We start from the raw sequence: 14,940 nt of genomic DNA on the forward strand, positions 1-14,940 counted from the left end.
TAATCTCTTCCGACGTGTGAAGGATGGTGGTCTGGAGTTGGCGCACCTTTTCTTGCGTCAACTGGTGAATAGATTCTCCTTCTTTCGAGATACAAACGACCCATTTCTGCGCACGGTGATCCAAATGAGGCTGTCAAGATCACTTCCCGAATTCGTTGTAGGTACGGAAATAATGCCAGGACCAGTCCGTGGTTTCTTTCGGGAAATAGTTCAGAGTGTTTCTTTTTTGCGTGTTCGTTTTTCAAGTGTATATTTGTGGAATGTAAAACGGAAAAAGTTATATCGTGATTTATGTGACAGTGTTTTGCTGGTACCTATGTACAGAGCCCCGTACAGTGGAGACCCAGGCCTAGATGTATTGAAAAGGGTGAAGAAGATGCCAGTTCAACCAGCCACTAAATCGTTCTTTTTTAAATTACACACCGGTACTCTACCTGTTAAAATCTTCCTTGAACAACGTGGGTTCTACATGCCATGGGGAACCCACTGCCTTATATGTAAAAAAACAGAAAGCATAGATCACGTCTTCATCCACTGTTGGGAAGGGGTCTTTTTCTGGGACGGGTTACAAAGGACTCTAAAAAAGGAGCTACCTATAGATCCCCACGGAATCAGGTTTCTGCCACTATATGACGACGAAGGTTTCCCGTACGACCTGATCATGCTTACGGGCCTCCACTGTTTATGGCGCGCAAGAATGGCGGGTTACCATTGTGACCCGGATGCCCGACCGGCGCGTCTGTACTTTTGTGAATCCATGCAACGGTATGTGGAAGTGATCAAGTTGCAACAGCCTGTTCCTGAGTGGCTGTCGAGGGTTGAACCCCTTACAGCAGTAAAGGAATTTTAATCCGACAACGTCGTGCCACAATAGCGGACGGCAGCGAATGTAAATATTACTGTTCTTTGTTCCGTTTGTGTATTCATCCCTTTTTGCTTCTTTGGTCTTTGTTTATATCATTTAGGAATTTGTGTTGTGATATGTCGAGGACTGGCAATAAAGAAAAAAAAAAAAGCAGTCGTGGCCGAGCGGTTAAGGCGATAGACTAGAAATCTATTGGGGTCTCCCCGCACAGGTCCGAATCCTGTCGACTGCGTGCATACCTTTTTTTTGCAAGCCTGCGCGGCTTAATGCGCATTTTTGCAGAGGAGGCAACTGTAGAATAATTAGTTACCCCACTTTCTACGTCTCTTCGCGTGAAATTGAAGCGCGGGCACATGCTCGACCTCAACAAACCTAAGAAACAGACGAGCGTCTTGCAACTGAATTTATACCGAATAATGGCCTTTTAGAGCACCACGTTGCAAGTTGCAGTCGTGGCCGAGCGGTTAAGGCGATAGACTAGAAATCTATTGGGGTCTCCCCGCACAGGTTCGAATCCTGTCGACTGCGTGCATACCTTTTTTTGCAAGACTGCGTGGCTTAATGCGCATTTTTGCAGATGAGGCAACTGTAGAATAATTAGTTACCCCACTTTCTGCGTCTCTTCGCGTAAAATTGAAGCGCGGGCACATGCTCGACCTCAACAAACCTAAGAAACAGACGAGCGTCTTGCAACTGAATTTATACCGAATAATGGCCTTTTAGAGCACCTCGTTGCAAGTTGCAGTCGTGGCCGAGCGGTGCATTCCACTTCCGGACGCGCTAGCGAAAGGTTGTGTCACCATGAGCTCCGATAGAGCGGATACAGCGGCCCATATGGGTCGTGGAAACAGGTTTTTTGCCGAAGAAAACCAAGGATATGAAGTCGTTCTGCCACAGTTACCTAAAGGTGCGTGTATTACAAATACTGTTTTTCTACACGGAGATATCAGGGCAAGACCTTATCGTGTGGAGGATGTCCGTGACACGATGGTTCGTCTGGGAATGCTGCCCGAGGTGCTTGCTTTGGGGGCTTTCCAGATGAACCACGTATGGGCGGTGACCTTCAGCACAGCAGAAGGAATGAAGAAGATGCTCGCGGTTGGTGACGTCAAGATAAAGGAGAGGCGATGCTTCGTTATCGACCCAAATAAGCAAGATTTTCGGCTAAAGCTACATTGGCTTTTGCATTATGTACCGGATGAAGATGTACGCACCGTGTTTACGGGCTACGGGAAGGTGACACAAGTATCGAAGGAGCGATGGCGCGTCCATGGTATCGCGGACAAAGGAACTTCGACTCGTACCGTCGCACTGGAACTGAAAACCGGAGTTACTATCGAGGACCTACCACATCAGCTTCGAGTGGGTGGCATGACAACACTTCTGGTTGTGCCAGGCCGAGCGCCACTGTGCCTACGGTGTCGCCGAACGGGGCATATTAGACGTGACTGTCGAATACCGCGGTGCGGTCAGTGCAGGCGCTATGGTCATGAAGACAACGAATGCACTCAGACATATGCTAAGGTGGCAGGTACGGTTACAGCCGACCGTGTCTCGGAGCACATCATGGACCAAGTTGACGCAGAGGAAGCAGCCAGCAGCAGAATGCGGGAGCCCGTGTACACGCCCCTTTCTAAATTGTCGACGGAGAAAGAAAAGAATGTGGAACGCGCGGAAGAGGTCGGGCATTCTATCGAGCCAACCAAAGCGGTCAACGATGCTCCAGTGGACGAAAACAACAGAGACGAAGGAAAGAATACCACCGCGTCAAACAGCCAGCCAGAAGACATGGACGTCGTGAGTGCAGACGTAAGTGGCGCAACTCCAAAGCGACTGATTGAAGAGGTCGCTCCTGACGGCGGCCGACTAGGCAAGGGGGCAGGGAGTGAGCCGGCGACGAAGGTGGCCACGGGCAGGCGAATCAGCACTAAGCCCACACCCAACATCGGAGCGGGCACCCGACCGCCGCGGAAGCCACCCTCGTAGCAACGAGGGTTGTGCTTCAACCAAGGGCCTTAAAACCATAGACGGAAAAGGACACGGCTAGAATGGCTTCAGCATCATGTGACGTGTGTGGCGGGTGCACGCCGTGTGCGTGTATACCCGCAAGTCCTTCAAGGTTTTGCACCGGCGACGCCAGGCCTATGTGTGAGGTAGGAGCCATGCGATCCGTTCCTACTGGCACGCGGACTTCGCAATCTAGAACCGCGTTACGGGTTGCCACATTGAACGTTCGTGGACTACGGTCTAGACGAAGGCAATATCAGGTCAGTCGTCTCTTCCGCGAGTATGACCTTGACTTGATAGCTGTTCAGGAGACCAAGGTTGAAAGTCAGGAGCAAACGGATCGCATGGTCGAACCTTTTAGGTATTTGTATAACGTTTGCGTATGTCACTCCCTTGGCACTTCTGGAGGCTGTGCCATTTTTTTTGCGTAGTTCTTTAGGTCTTGTGGAAGAAAATGTTTATTCTAGTGAAGACGGCCGAATTGTATTTTGTGATTTTCTGTTCTTGTTTCAGAAATGGCGCGTCATTTGCGTATATGCACCAAATAGCGTTAAAGATCGTCTCAGGTTTTTTGCAACTGTTGAACCATATTTAAAATGTGAAAGAAAAGTGATTCTTCTCGGTGATTTTAACTGTGTATGCCTGAAGGAAGATAGGAGCAAGGGATTGCCAGTTCGGGATCAAAGTGCTTTGTTTTTATCTACGATTATGCAGGAGTGTGGACTAGATGATGCTGGAAATGTACTGCAAAAAGGAAGTGGCACTGTCTATACACATTTCCAACGTAATTGCCACTCCCGTTTAGACAGAGCGTACGTGGCAGACGTGCTTGTACCATTTTGCAACAGTTATGAGGTCAAGCCGGTAGCGTTTACTGACCACAGTGTCGTGATGTTTTCAATAGGCGTAAAAAAAAGTAGGTCAAGTTTTTCGTGGAAGTTGTGGAAACTCAATAACAAATTACTTAACGATAAAGTCTTTGTAGACAATGTGAAAGTATTTATAGAAAAATTGCACTTGTTTGAGTCGGGGAGATTTGTTGACGCATGGGAGCGGTTTAAGGAAGAAGTAAAAATTAGCGCTATCGAGAGATCTTCCATTTTACACCAGAATGAAAACAGAAAAGAAAGGGAACTACAGTGTCAGCTGGAATTCTTGTTGACAGTCGAGAGCGCGCAGCCAGGCACTTTCAATGAAGAAATAAGAAAAATAAGGAATCAGCTTGAAATAATGGATATAGAAAAATACAGAGGCGCAGTTATACGCGCACGCGCAGAACACCTCTGGCTCGGCGAAACACCGACGAAACGATCCTTGAGCGAGGAGAAGCGGTACGCTTGACGTAAGGAAATAACGCAGATAACGTACGGTGAAGAGATTACAAGGGACAAATTGATGATCCAACGAGCGTTTGTCGAATATTACAAAGGATTGCTGGGATGCAGCGGTAAAAGTGAGGCCTCTTTACACGGTGAATTTTTGACACCAATGCCTACATTAGATAACGAAACCAAAGTACGCCTTGAAATGCCAATTGGCTTAACCGAAATAGAAAGAGCAATAGACGATCTAAGTGAAGGGAAAACGCCGGGTCCAGACGGACTTGGAGCTGCTTTTTATAAGGCGTTTAAGCATGACCTCTCGAAGGCTCTTTTGCGGCTCTTCGCTGAGCCGTACGAAATAAAAGATGCACCACCATCCTTTAGAAGGTCGCATATTGTACAGATACCCAAAAGTGATGATCCAGTGAAGGTTTTATCGGTGAGTGCTTATCGTCCTATAAGCCTCACCAATGTAGATTATAAGGTCTTCATGAAGGTGCTAGCCAAAAGACTGCAGACTGTAATACAACTAATCGTAGGACCTCACCAAACGTGCGGCATAAAGGGCAGAACAATAGGAACGAACATTCACACAGCGAGGAGCATCCTAGAATGCTGTGATGCATGGGACAGGAAAATCGCGATGTTACAATTAGACCTAGAAAAGGCTTTCGATCGTGTAGTGCATGACGTACTTTTTACAGTATTGGAACATGTAAATATCGGGAATGTTATCTTAGAAGGTGTGAAAATGTCATACAAAAATTGTGAGGCTAATATTGTCATTAACAAAGAAGTCACTGAAAATATTCATATTGCCAGGAGCGTTCGCCAGGGGTATCCAATTTCTCCTTTATTGTTTGCTATTTACTTAGAGCCCTTTTGTTTGAGCATAATTCACAATAACAAAGTACATGGTTTTAAGCTTATGATGGCGGAGGTCAAATTATTGTCTTATGCTGATGACATTGCTGTTTTCTGTGAAAACAGAGAAAGTATTAGCGAAGCTGAGAGTAGTCGACAAGTACTGCAAGTGGTCCGGTAGTGCAATAAACTGGGATAAATGTGTAGGTCTGTGGCATGGCACCTGGGAGGCAATGCCAGATTTTTTCGAAAATGTGAAATGGAGGGACGTACCCGCAAAGTATCTCGGGGTGCCACTAGAGGGATATAAAGATCCAGATGAATATTGGAAGGACGAAACAGAAATGCTGAGAGAGAAAGTAAATAAGTGGGGAGGGAAAAACTTCTCGATATTCGCCCGGCCAACAGTCTGCAATATCTTTTTAGCAGCGAAAGTTTAGTACGTGCTTCAGGTGCTGTGCATGAATAGGCTAAACATTCAGAAGATACACAGAATCTTTGCCACTTTTGTTTGGGGATCCCAATGGGAACGCACGAGTCGTACAAATCTTTTTCGATCAGTGAGAGCTGGTGGGCTGGGATTGGCCCATTTGTTTTTAAGACAGATGGTGTCGAGGTTTACTTTTCTACGAGATCAGAGTCATCCATTCCTGCGCACCATGTTACAAGTTAGACTATGCTGTTATTTACCTGAATTCATTGTATCGACTTCTTGTGCAGGGCGAATGGGTACACGTGGTTATCTGCGCGAAATAGTATCGGCGTTCAGTATATTAAAGGTTCGTTTTTCTCTGCAGTACTTGTGCGAAGTTAAGAAAAAACGGCTGTATAAAGATCTTATCGACGTAATGATGCCAGAACCCTTGTATCGCACCATGTATGCAATCGGGCCCGGAAAAGATGTCTTTAAAAGAATCAAAAGAATGGTAGTACGGCCATCAGCCAAGACCTTTTTTTTTCAGCAACATACTGGTACGTTGCCCGTGAAACCATGGCTAGAGGAAAAGGGCCTATTTGTTCCGTGGAGTACTAATTGCCTCTTGTGCCGTAAGCCGGAAAGTATTGATCACATCTTTTTGGAGTGTTGGGATGCCGTATTTCATTGGGATATCCTTCAGCGAACTTTAAAGAAAGACCTCCCTATAACACCATACGGTATTCGTTTTCTGCCGGTTCAGTGTGAAAGTGGCATGCCGTATGATATGTTTATGTTGTTGAGTATGCACGCAATTTGGAAGACGCGTATGGCGGTGAGGCATGCGGATGTAAACGCACGCCCAGCCAGAGAATACTTTATAGAAAGTATAGCTCGCACCAGGGATGTATATTGCGCAGGCGAAGAACAGCCGGAATGGCTACCCGTTCTGAATGACCTCATGTCATTATAATCATCCGCTCGTCAAACAAAGCGTGTTTCACGTTTTTAAACATTTTTCAGTGTCATTTTTTCTGTAAATGCGTTTTGTTCTGTTGTTCTTTGCACGTGATGTACCAATCAGCAAAAAAAAAAAAAAAAAAAGACAGCCTTGGCCGAGCGGTTAAGGCGATAGACTAGAAATCTATTGGGGTCTCCCCGCACAGGTTCGAATCCTGTCGACTGCGCGCATATCTTTTTTGCAAGCCTGTGTAGCTTCATGCGCATTTTTGCAGAGGAGGCAACTGTAGAATAATTAGTTACCCCACTTTCCACGTCTCTTCGCGTGAAATTGAAGGCCGGGCGCACGCCCGACCTCAACAAACCTAAGAAATAGACGAGCGTCTTGCAACTCAATTTATACCGAATAATGGCCTTTGAGAGCACCTGGTTAAAAGTCGCAGTCGTGGCCGAGCGGTTAAGGCGATAGACTAGAAATCTATTGGGGTCTCCCCGCACAGGTTCGAATCCTGTCGACTGCGTGCATACCTTTTTTGCAAGCCTGTGTAGCTTCATGCGCATTTTTGCAGAGGAGGCAACTGTAGAATAATTAGTTACCCCACTTTCCACGTCTCTTCGCGTAAAATTGAAGGGTGGGCGCACGCCCGACCTCAACAAACCTAAGGAACAGACGAGCGTCTTGCAACTGAATTTATACCGAATAATGGCCTTTGAGAGCACCTTGTTAAAAGTCGCAGTCGTGGCCGAGCGGTTAAGGCGATAGACTAGAAATCTATTGGGGTCTCCCCGCACAGGTTCGAATCCTGTCGACTGCGCGCATATCTTTTTTGCAAGCCTGTGTAGCTTCATGCGCATTTTTGCAGAGGAGGCAACTGTAGAATAATTAGTTACCCCACTTTCCACGTCTCTTCGCGTGAAATTGAAGGCCGGGCGCACGCCCGACCTCAACAAACCTAAGAAATAGACGAGCGTCTTGCAACTCAATTTATACCGAATAATGGCCTTTGAGAGCACCTGGTTAAAAGTCGCAGTCGTGGCCGAGCGGTTAAGGCGATAGACTAGAAATCTATTGGGGTCTCCCCGCACAGGTTCGAATCCTGTCGACTGCGTGCATACCTTTTTTGCAAGCCTGTGTAGCTTCATGCGCATTTTTGCAGAGGAGGCAACTGTAGAATAATTAGTTACCCCACTTTCCACGTCTCTTCGCGTAAAATTGAAGGGTGGGCGCACGCCCGACCTCAACAAACCTAAGGAACAGACGAGCGTCTTGCAACTGAATTTATACCGAATAATGGCCTTTTAGAGCACCTTGTTAAAAGTCGCAGTCGTGGCCGAGCGGTTAAGGCGATAGACTAGAAATCTATTGGGGTCTGCCCGCACAGGTTCGAATCCTGTCGACTGCGTGCATACCTTTTTTGCAAGCCTGTGTAGCTTCATGCGCATTTTTGCAGAGGAGGCAACTGTAGAATAATTAGTTTCCACGCTTTCGACGTCTCTTCTCGTAAAATTGAAGGTCGGGCGCATGCCCGACCTCAACAAACCTAAGAAACAGACGAGCGTCTTGTAACTGAATTTATACCGAATAATGGCCTCTTAGAGCACCTTGTTACAAGTTGTAGTCGTGGCCGAGCAACATCATATATGATGGAGTAAAAATGGCCTACACTGGCTGTTCTTCAAAACTAATTATTAATAAAAAAATAACCGAAAGCATTACAGCATACTCTGGTGTAAAACAGGGATGCCCTGCCAGTTCATTGCTATTTGCAATTTACCTCGAACCGCTGTGTTTAAATCTAATGATGAATAAAAAGATACGCGGTTTCCGGCTCTTATCACGTGAAATAAAGGTCTTATCCTATGCTGACGATATCGCAGTATTCTGCACTGACAAGGAAAGCATTCAGGAAGCTATGCATACCGCAAGAACTTTCTGCAGCCTTACAGGAAGTGCAATAAGCTGGCAAAAATGCTTAGATTTTTGGCATGGTGAATGGGAATCTACGCCAGAAATTTTTGACACTATAAATTTCAGCGAGACACCTGCTACTTACCTCGGCGTACCACAAGAACATTACCGCGACACGACCGAGCAGTGGACAGCAGATACTGAGCGGGCAAACGAGCAAACAAGAAACTGGGGAGGACGGAACCTCTCAATGTTTGCGCGTGCAACTATGTGTAACTCAATCCTCGTGGCTAAAGTGTTCTATATGTTGCAAGTATTATGTATGTCTAGGATGTGTGTCCAAAAATTGCACAGGATATTCGCAATGTTTGTTTGGGGATCGGGATGGGAACGTACAAGCAGGCTAAACTTATTTCATTCCGTGAATAACGGAGGCCTTGGTATGTGTAATTTGTTTTTAAGACAAGTAGTCTCAAGGTTTATTTTCCTACGCGACCAAAGGAATGCATTTCTGCAAACTGCTATACACGTCCAACTACACAATGCCTTATCTGAGTTCATTGTTACATCATGTGGAACACCGCAAGTAGTGGTGAAAGGATATATGCGCGAAGTGGTAAGCGCTTTTCGTTTGCTCAAAGCCCATTTCTCACTTGAATACTTGTCTGTTGTCGGCCGGAAGAAATTGTATAAAGACCTCGTGGATATTTTGTGCCCCGTGCGTATATACCGCTCAACATACGCTCTAGGGCCTGAACGCAATGTCTTGAAGCGCGTAAAAAGAATGCCTATCAGGCCGTCTACCAAATCTTTCTTCTTTCTTGTGCACAGCGGCACGCTTCCCGTAAAACCATGGCTAAGAGAGAAGGGTTTGTTTGTAGCATGGAGTATCGATTGCGGTATATGCCATAAACCGGAAACTATAGATCATATATTTCTTGATTGTTGGGACTCAGTGTTCTTGTGGGATATCCTACAAAGAACAATCAAAAAAGAATTCCCTCTGACACCATTCGGTATTCGCTTTCTGCCTTTTGAAGAGACGGGAGACGTGCCGTGTGACACAATAATGTTACTCTGCATGCACAGTGTCTGGAAGACAAGAATGGATGTAAGGCATGAAGCTCTCCAACCTCGTTCTGCTCAAGAATATTTCGTGGAAAACATCCTGCACCTACGTGACATACATAAAGCTAAGGGGGAGCCACCAGCGTGGCTACCCATATTAGACAAATTGGCCACAGTTCGGTTCTCCTAACCAAGCTGCATTACCCAAAATGCAGCCGGTGTTTTTACCATAGTACAACTACCTCTTTCTGTTTTTAACTCTAACGCGTAGAATGTTCTACTAAGAGCAAACGTGTTACCCTTTTTGTACGTGCGTTATGTGTAAAACTGGTAATAAAGAAAAAAAAAATAGTCCTGGCCTAGCGGTTAAGGCGATAGACTAGAAATCTATTGGGGCCTCCCCGCACAGGTTCGAATCCTGTCGACTACGTGCCTACGTTTTTCGCAAGCCTGTGTAGATTCATCCGCATTTTTGCAGAGGAAGCCACTGTAGAATAATTAGTTTCCAGGCTTTCCACGTCTCTTCGCGTGAAATTGAAGGGTGGGCGCACGCCCGACCTCAACAAACCTAAGAAACAGACGAGAGTCTTGCAACTGAATTTATACCGAATAATGGCCTTTTAGAGCACCTTGTTACAAGTTGCAGTCGTGGCCGAGCGGTTAAGGCGATAGACTAGAAATCAATTGGGGTCTCCCCGCACAGGTTCGAATCCTGTCGACTGCGTGCATACCTTTTTTGCAAGCCTGTGTAGCTTCATGCGCATTTTTGCAGAGGAAGCAAGGGTAGAATAATTAGTTTCCACGCTTTCGACGTCTCTTCGCGTAAAATTGAAGGTCGGGCGCCCGCCCGACCTCAACAAACCTATGAAACAGACGAGAGTCTTGCAACTGAATTTATACCGAATAATGGCCTTTTAGAGCACCTTGTTACAAGTTGCAGTCGTGGCCGAGGATTCTACTTCCGGCAGCCGAGCTGTACGGACGTGTGGATCATGGGCTCCGAAGGAGCGGCTTTTGCGGCCACCGGCCGCGGTAACAGGCTTATGGACGATGACGAGGAAGCGAGCTACCAGTTTATTTTGCCACCACTGCCCAAGGGACCTGTCGTGAAAAACACCGTGTTTTTGCATGGCGACGTGCGAGCGAGGCCCTATAGGGTCGAAGACTTCCGAGATGCACTCATCCCGACTGGATTGCTGCAGGAGGTCATGGCCCTTGGAGCCTACCAGATCAATCACGTATGGGCAGTCACCTTCTCGAGTGACGAGGCAACGAAAAGGATGCTGGCGTTGAAAGAGCTCAACGTGAAGGGGCGTCGTTGCGTTATCGTCGACCCTCAAGACCAACAGGTACGCCTCCGCCTTCATTGGCTGCTTTATTGGGTGGCGGATGAAGATATAAAGGCAGCGCTAGCGGCCTTTGGCAAGGTCGTGGAAGTGACAAGAGAACGATGGCGTGTCAGAGGCGTAGGCGACAAGGACTCAACGTCGCGGACCGTTCTGTTGAAGTTGAAGAGCGGGGTGAAAGTCGATGACCTCCCGCACCAAATCCGAGTTGCCGGTGAACTGGACCTTGTCGTAGCGCCTGGACGGCCGATGCAGTGCCTACGATGCAAGGGTGTCGGACACGTCCGTCGCGAGTGCAAGGTACCGCGTTGCGCTCGGTGTCGCAGCTTTGGACACTCTGAAGATCAGTGTGTGCGCACGTACGCTGCAGCTGTGGGGCGACCAGCGAACGAGGTCGTCGCGCAGATGAGGATGGATGCTGCTGAAGCCGAGGACGCTGCCAAGGGGGCTGGCGACAAGGAGAGCGCCAGCAATGCAGAGGCGACATCGAAGGCAGCGAAAGATACAGATGTATTTGTCACCCTCGAAAAGAAAGATGGGACGACAACGGGTCCTGCAGAAGAGCGGGCGAAAAGCAAGGAAAACTGCCTTGTAGTTGATGAAGCTGCATGCGAGACAGAAGGTGGGGATCCGCCCCCAACCAGCGACCCTATGGATACGAGCGGCAACGCTACCTTTAAGAGGCCGCTAGACGCTACCGATGGGAAAACAGCTGCAAAGAACCATGCCGACGGGCCAGCTGCAAAGACAACTTTGATGAGAAGGAGCAGCTTCAAGCCCTCTCCAAACATTCATCGGGATAGGAAAGCCGGTGACAAGCCACAGCCGTCCGCGGACCACACCAGACCACCGGACGGTCCCGGAGGCGTCTAGCCGCTGGCTAGACGGTGTGGTGAGCACAGTGCTCCGGGCCTCTCTAACTTTCTCGTATTAGCAATGGCAACCAACCCAACGCTTAGCTTAGGCACGCTAAACGTAAGAGGTCTGGCCGCCAAGCGTAAACAAAGCCAAGTGTACCGGATGATGGTGGACCAAGACCTTGACGTTCTGGCCGTGCAAGAGACAAAGGTTGAAGGGGAGGAGGAGACCCGGGGCATGGTGCTAAGGTTTACGTCTTTATACTACGCGGTAGTGAGCCATGCTAAAGGTGCGTCGGCGGGTGTTATTTTATTTATTAGGAAACTTCCCGGCTTATCTATCGAAAATTATTTTTCATGCCCTTCAGGCAGGTTAGTGTACGTTGACTTTAATGTTGGTAATGATTCGTGGCGTGTTGTGTGCGTATATGCACCTAATGTTTGTGAAGAGCGCACTCTGTTTTTTTCATCCTTAAGGACGCACATTTGCATGAACAAAAAAGTGATAATTCTGGGAGATTTTAATTGTGTACTCCGAGATCGGGACAGAACAGGCCGAAGAACAAATGACAAAAGCTGCCATGTCCTCGCTGAATTATTAACCGATTTCGACCTAGACGACGTGGCTGACTGTCTGGTTGGAACACGCGAGGTTCATTACACACACTTCCAGGGCAATAGTCACGCGCGTGTAGATAGAATGTACGTGTCACTAGACGTAATACCCCTGGGTAACAGCTACGGTGTCACGCCTCTTTCATTCACTGATCACTGTTTGGTCAAGATGTAGGTTGGACGCAAAGCAAAACACCACACTTTCACGTGGGAGTTGTGGAAAAAGAATTCCAAATTGTTAACTGACGAGCTTTTTCTAAGCAAAGTACAGGAATATTTGAAAGAAGTGGGAAATAACGTGTTGCGAGTCACCGAAAAGTGGGAAAATTTTAAACAACGAATTAAACTAGCCGCCATCGATCGCTCTTGCAAAATAAAGTACGAAGAAAGAGTTAAAGAGAAAGAACTAAGGGTGGTGTTGGAAAAGTTAACGGCCTTAGAGTGCAGCCAACCGGGCGCATACAAAGACGATTTGCGTAGCATCAAATCGAAATTGGAGATATGCGATGAAGAGCGATATCGGGGAGCGATTATACGCGCAAGGGCAGAGGCTTTGACAGCAGATGAGGCTCCAACTAAACGTGCGCTCGGTCTTGAAAAGAGGCACGCACGGCGTAACCACGTAGATGTACTTGAAGTAGATGATCACGAAATAACCGACTGTGAGGACATAGCGCAAGTGTTTTTCCAGCACTTTCAACAGCTTTTTGCATCGAGTCCTGTTGACGTAGATGCCTTTAGAGCCACGTTTTTGGGACGCATGCCGCAACTCAACGACGACACGAAGAACAGACTAGAGGCACCGATATCAGCACGTGAAGTGGAAAAGGCAATTGATGATTTAAAAACTGGAAAATCGCCGGGTCGGGATGGCCTTTGCGCCACTTTTTATAAACAGTTTAAATCAGACTTGTCGCCTCTTCTCGCTGACGTCTTTAACGAAGCGTATGAAGTAAACGCATTGCCATATTCTTTCGGGGAAGCACACACCGTGCTCATCCCTAAGACCGACGAGCCTACGAAACTAAAATATGTAACGTCGTACAGACCAATATCACTTACCAACAATGATTACAAAGTATTCATGAAGATCATCGCTTGCAGGTTACAATCAGTAATGGAAACCATAGTAGGTAGTCACCAAACATGCGGCATCAAGGGACGTACTATTAGCACAAACATACACATAATGAGATCAATTCTGGAATGTTGTGACGCCTTAAGGTCGCGAGTTGCTATTCTCCAACTTGATTTGGAGAAAGCTTTTGACTGTGTTGCTCATGTTATTTTAATTGCCATTCTAAAACATATAAATGTCGGGTCCATAATTACTGACGGGGTGGCCATGGCGTACCGGAACGGAAGTAGTAAGCTTATAATTAACAAGTCACTGGGGGCCCCCATCAGCATTCAACGTTCCGTGCGTCAGGGCTGCCCAGCCAGCCCACTCCTGTTCTGTATTTATCTAGAGACTCTGTGTTTGGCAGTGATTGAGAACAAATGTATTCATGGGTTTACAATGCAAGCATCAGAAGTTAAACTTCTGGCCTATGCTGATGACGTAGCCGTGTGTTGCAATGACAAGGAGAGCGTTTTGCAAACGATAAATGTTGTTAAAAAATTTGGCGAAATCACTGGAAGTAGAGTAAACTGGAGCAAGTGCCACGGTATTTGGCATGGGGAGTGGCCTAAGACCCCCGCTATCTTTGCGAATGTCACGTGGTCGACAACGCCAGTAAAATACCTGGGTGTACCACTTGAAGCTTATAAACAGAGCGACGAATACTGGCAGTGCGAGCTTAAAAGGGTTAAAGAGAAGGCTGAGGCGTGGAGAGCCAAACACCTTTCAGTATTTGCCAGGGCTACAGTGTGCAACTTGTTTTTCGTAGCTAAGCTATGGTACGTTATGCAATTCATTTTTTGTAACAGAGCCAATGTACAGAAATTGCACAGAGTTTTTGCCGTGTTTGTGTGGGGTTCTGGATGGGAGAGATGCAGCCGCAACAATCTTTTCAGACGGGTGAAAGATGGAGGGCTAGGGCTGGCCCACCTGTTTGTGAGGCAATTAGTCGGACGGTTCTTTTTCTTCAGGAACAATGATAATTCATTTCTTCAATCGGTTTGCAAAGTTAGACTTGCGCATTTGTTACCCGAGTTTATTATAAGCTCTGAAAGTGTACCGGTGGCAGTGTTCGGATTCTATAAGGAAATTGTGCTGAGTGTTCGTTTCCTTGCTGTACGGTTTTCCAAAGAATATTTGGTTACGGTCACAAGAAAAAGGCTGCGCAATGATCTATTGGACAGCCTTTTTCCCTCACCTCGGTACCGAACTATGTACAGTCGAGGCCCAGGCCAGAATGTTTTCAAACGTGTTAAAAAAATGCAGGTACCGCCTGGTATGAAAACTTTCTTTTTCAAGCTACACACAGGAACACTATCAGTTGCAACGTTTTTAGAAGAAAGGGGCTTTTACATGCCATGGGGCTCAGATTGCTTCATATGCAAACAACCAGAAACAATAGACCATGTTTTTTTACATTGTTGGGCGGGGGTTTTCTTTTGGGATGTTCTACAGCGAACAATAAAGAAAGAATTTCCTCTTGATCCACATGGCATAAGGTATCTACCGATAGATGACGAGGACGGAACACCTTTCGATCAGATAATGTTAACTGGCCTCTACTGTATATGGCGAGCCCGCATGGCTGGCTT

The 14,940-nt window shown here is 46.9% G+C and overlaps 9 non-coding genes and 1 pseudogene across 9 annotated transcripts; all 10 read left to right on the forward strand.

Moving 5' to 3' along the window:
* Positions 1-1,015: 1,015 nt before the first annotated feature.
* On the forward strand, positions 1,016-1,097 carry TRNAS-AGA (transfer RNA serine (anticodon AGA)). The gene has a single exon. It is a non-coding gene; the product is annotated as a tRNA-Ser (tRNA).
* Positions 1,098-1,311: 214 nt separating this feature from the next.
* On the forward strand, positions 1,312-1,393 carry TRNAS-AGA (transfer RNA serine (anticodon AGA)). Its single transcript has one exon. It is a non-coding gene; the product is annotated as a tRNA-Ser (tRNA).
* A 4,009-nt stretch (positions 1,394-5,402) lies between these two features.
* LOC140219214 (uncharacterized) lies at positions 5,403-6,561 on the forward strand (annotated as a pseudogene).
* Positions 6,562-6,578: 17 nt separating this feature from the next.
* On the forward strand, positions 6,579-6,660 carry TRNAS-AGA (transfer RNA serine (anticodon AGA)). Its single transcript has one exon. It is a non-coding gene; the product is annotated as a tRNA-Ser (tRNA).
* Positions 6,661-6,872: 212 nt separating this feature from the next.
* Positions 6,873-6,954, forward strand: TRNAS-AGA (transfer RNA serine (anticodon AGA)). The gene has a single exon. It is a non-coding gene; the product is annotated as a tRNA-Ser (tRNA).
* Positions 6,955-7,166: 212 nt separating this feature from the next.
* TRNAS-AGA (transfer RNA serine (anticodon AGA)) lies at positions 7,167-7,248 on the forward strand. Its single transcript has one exon. It is a non-coding gene; the product is annotated as a tRNA-Ser (tRNA).
* A 212-nt stretch (positions 7,249-7,460) lies between these two features.
* Positions 7,461-7,542, forward strand: TRNAS-AGA (transfer RNA serine (anticodon UGA)). The gene has a single exon. It is a non-coding gene; the product is annotated as a tRNA-Ser (tRNA).
* Positions 7,543-7,754: 212 nt separating this feature from the next.
* Positions 7,755-7,836, forward strand: TRNAS-AGA (transfer RNA serine (anticodon AGA)). The gene has a single exon. It is a non-coding gene; the product is annotated as a tRNA-Ser (tRNA).
* Positions 7,837-9,758: 1,922 nt separating this feature from the next.
* Positions 9,759-9,840, forward strand: TRNAS-AGA (transfer RNA serine (anticodon AGA)). Its single transcript has one exon. It is a non-coding gene; the product is annotated as a tRNA-Ser (tRNA).
* A 212-nt stretch (positions 9,841-10,052) lies between these two features.
* TRNAS-AGA (transfer RNA serine (anticodon AGA)) lies at positions 10,053-10,134 on the forward strand. The gene has a single exon. It is a non-coding gene; the product is annotated as a tRNA-Ser (tRNA).
* Positions 10,135-14,940: the final 4,806 nt, after the last annotated feature.

Source organism: Dermacentor andersoni, chromosome 1 (assembly GCF_023375885.2).
Source record: "Dermacentor andersoni chromosome 1, qqDerAnde1_hic_scaffold, whole genome shotgun sequence".
Lineage (NCBI taxonomy): Eukaryota > Metazoa > Arthropoda > Arachnida > Ixodida > Ixodidae > Dermacentor > Dermacentor andersoni.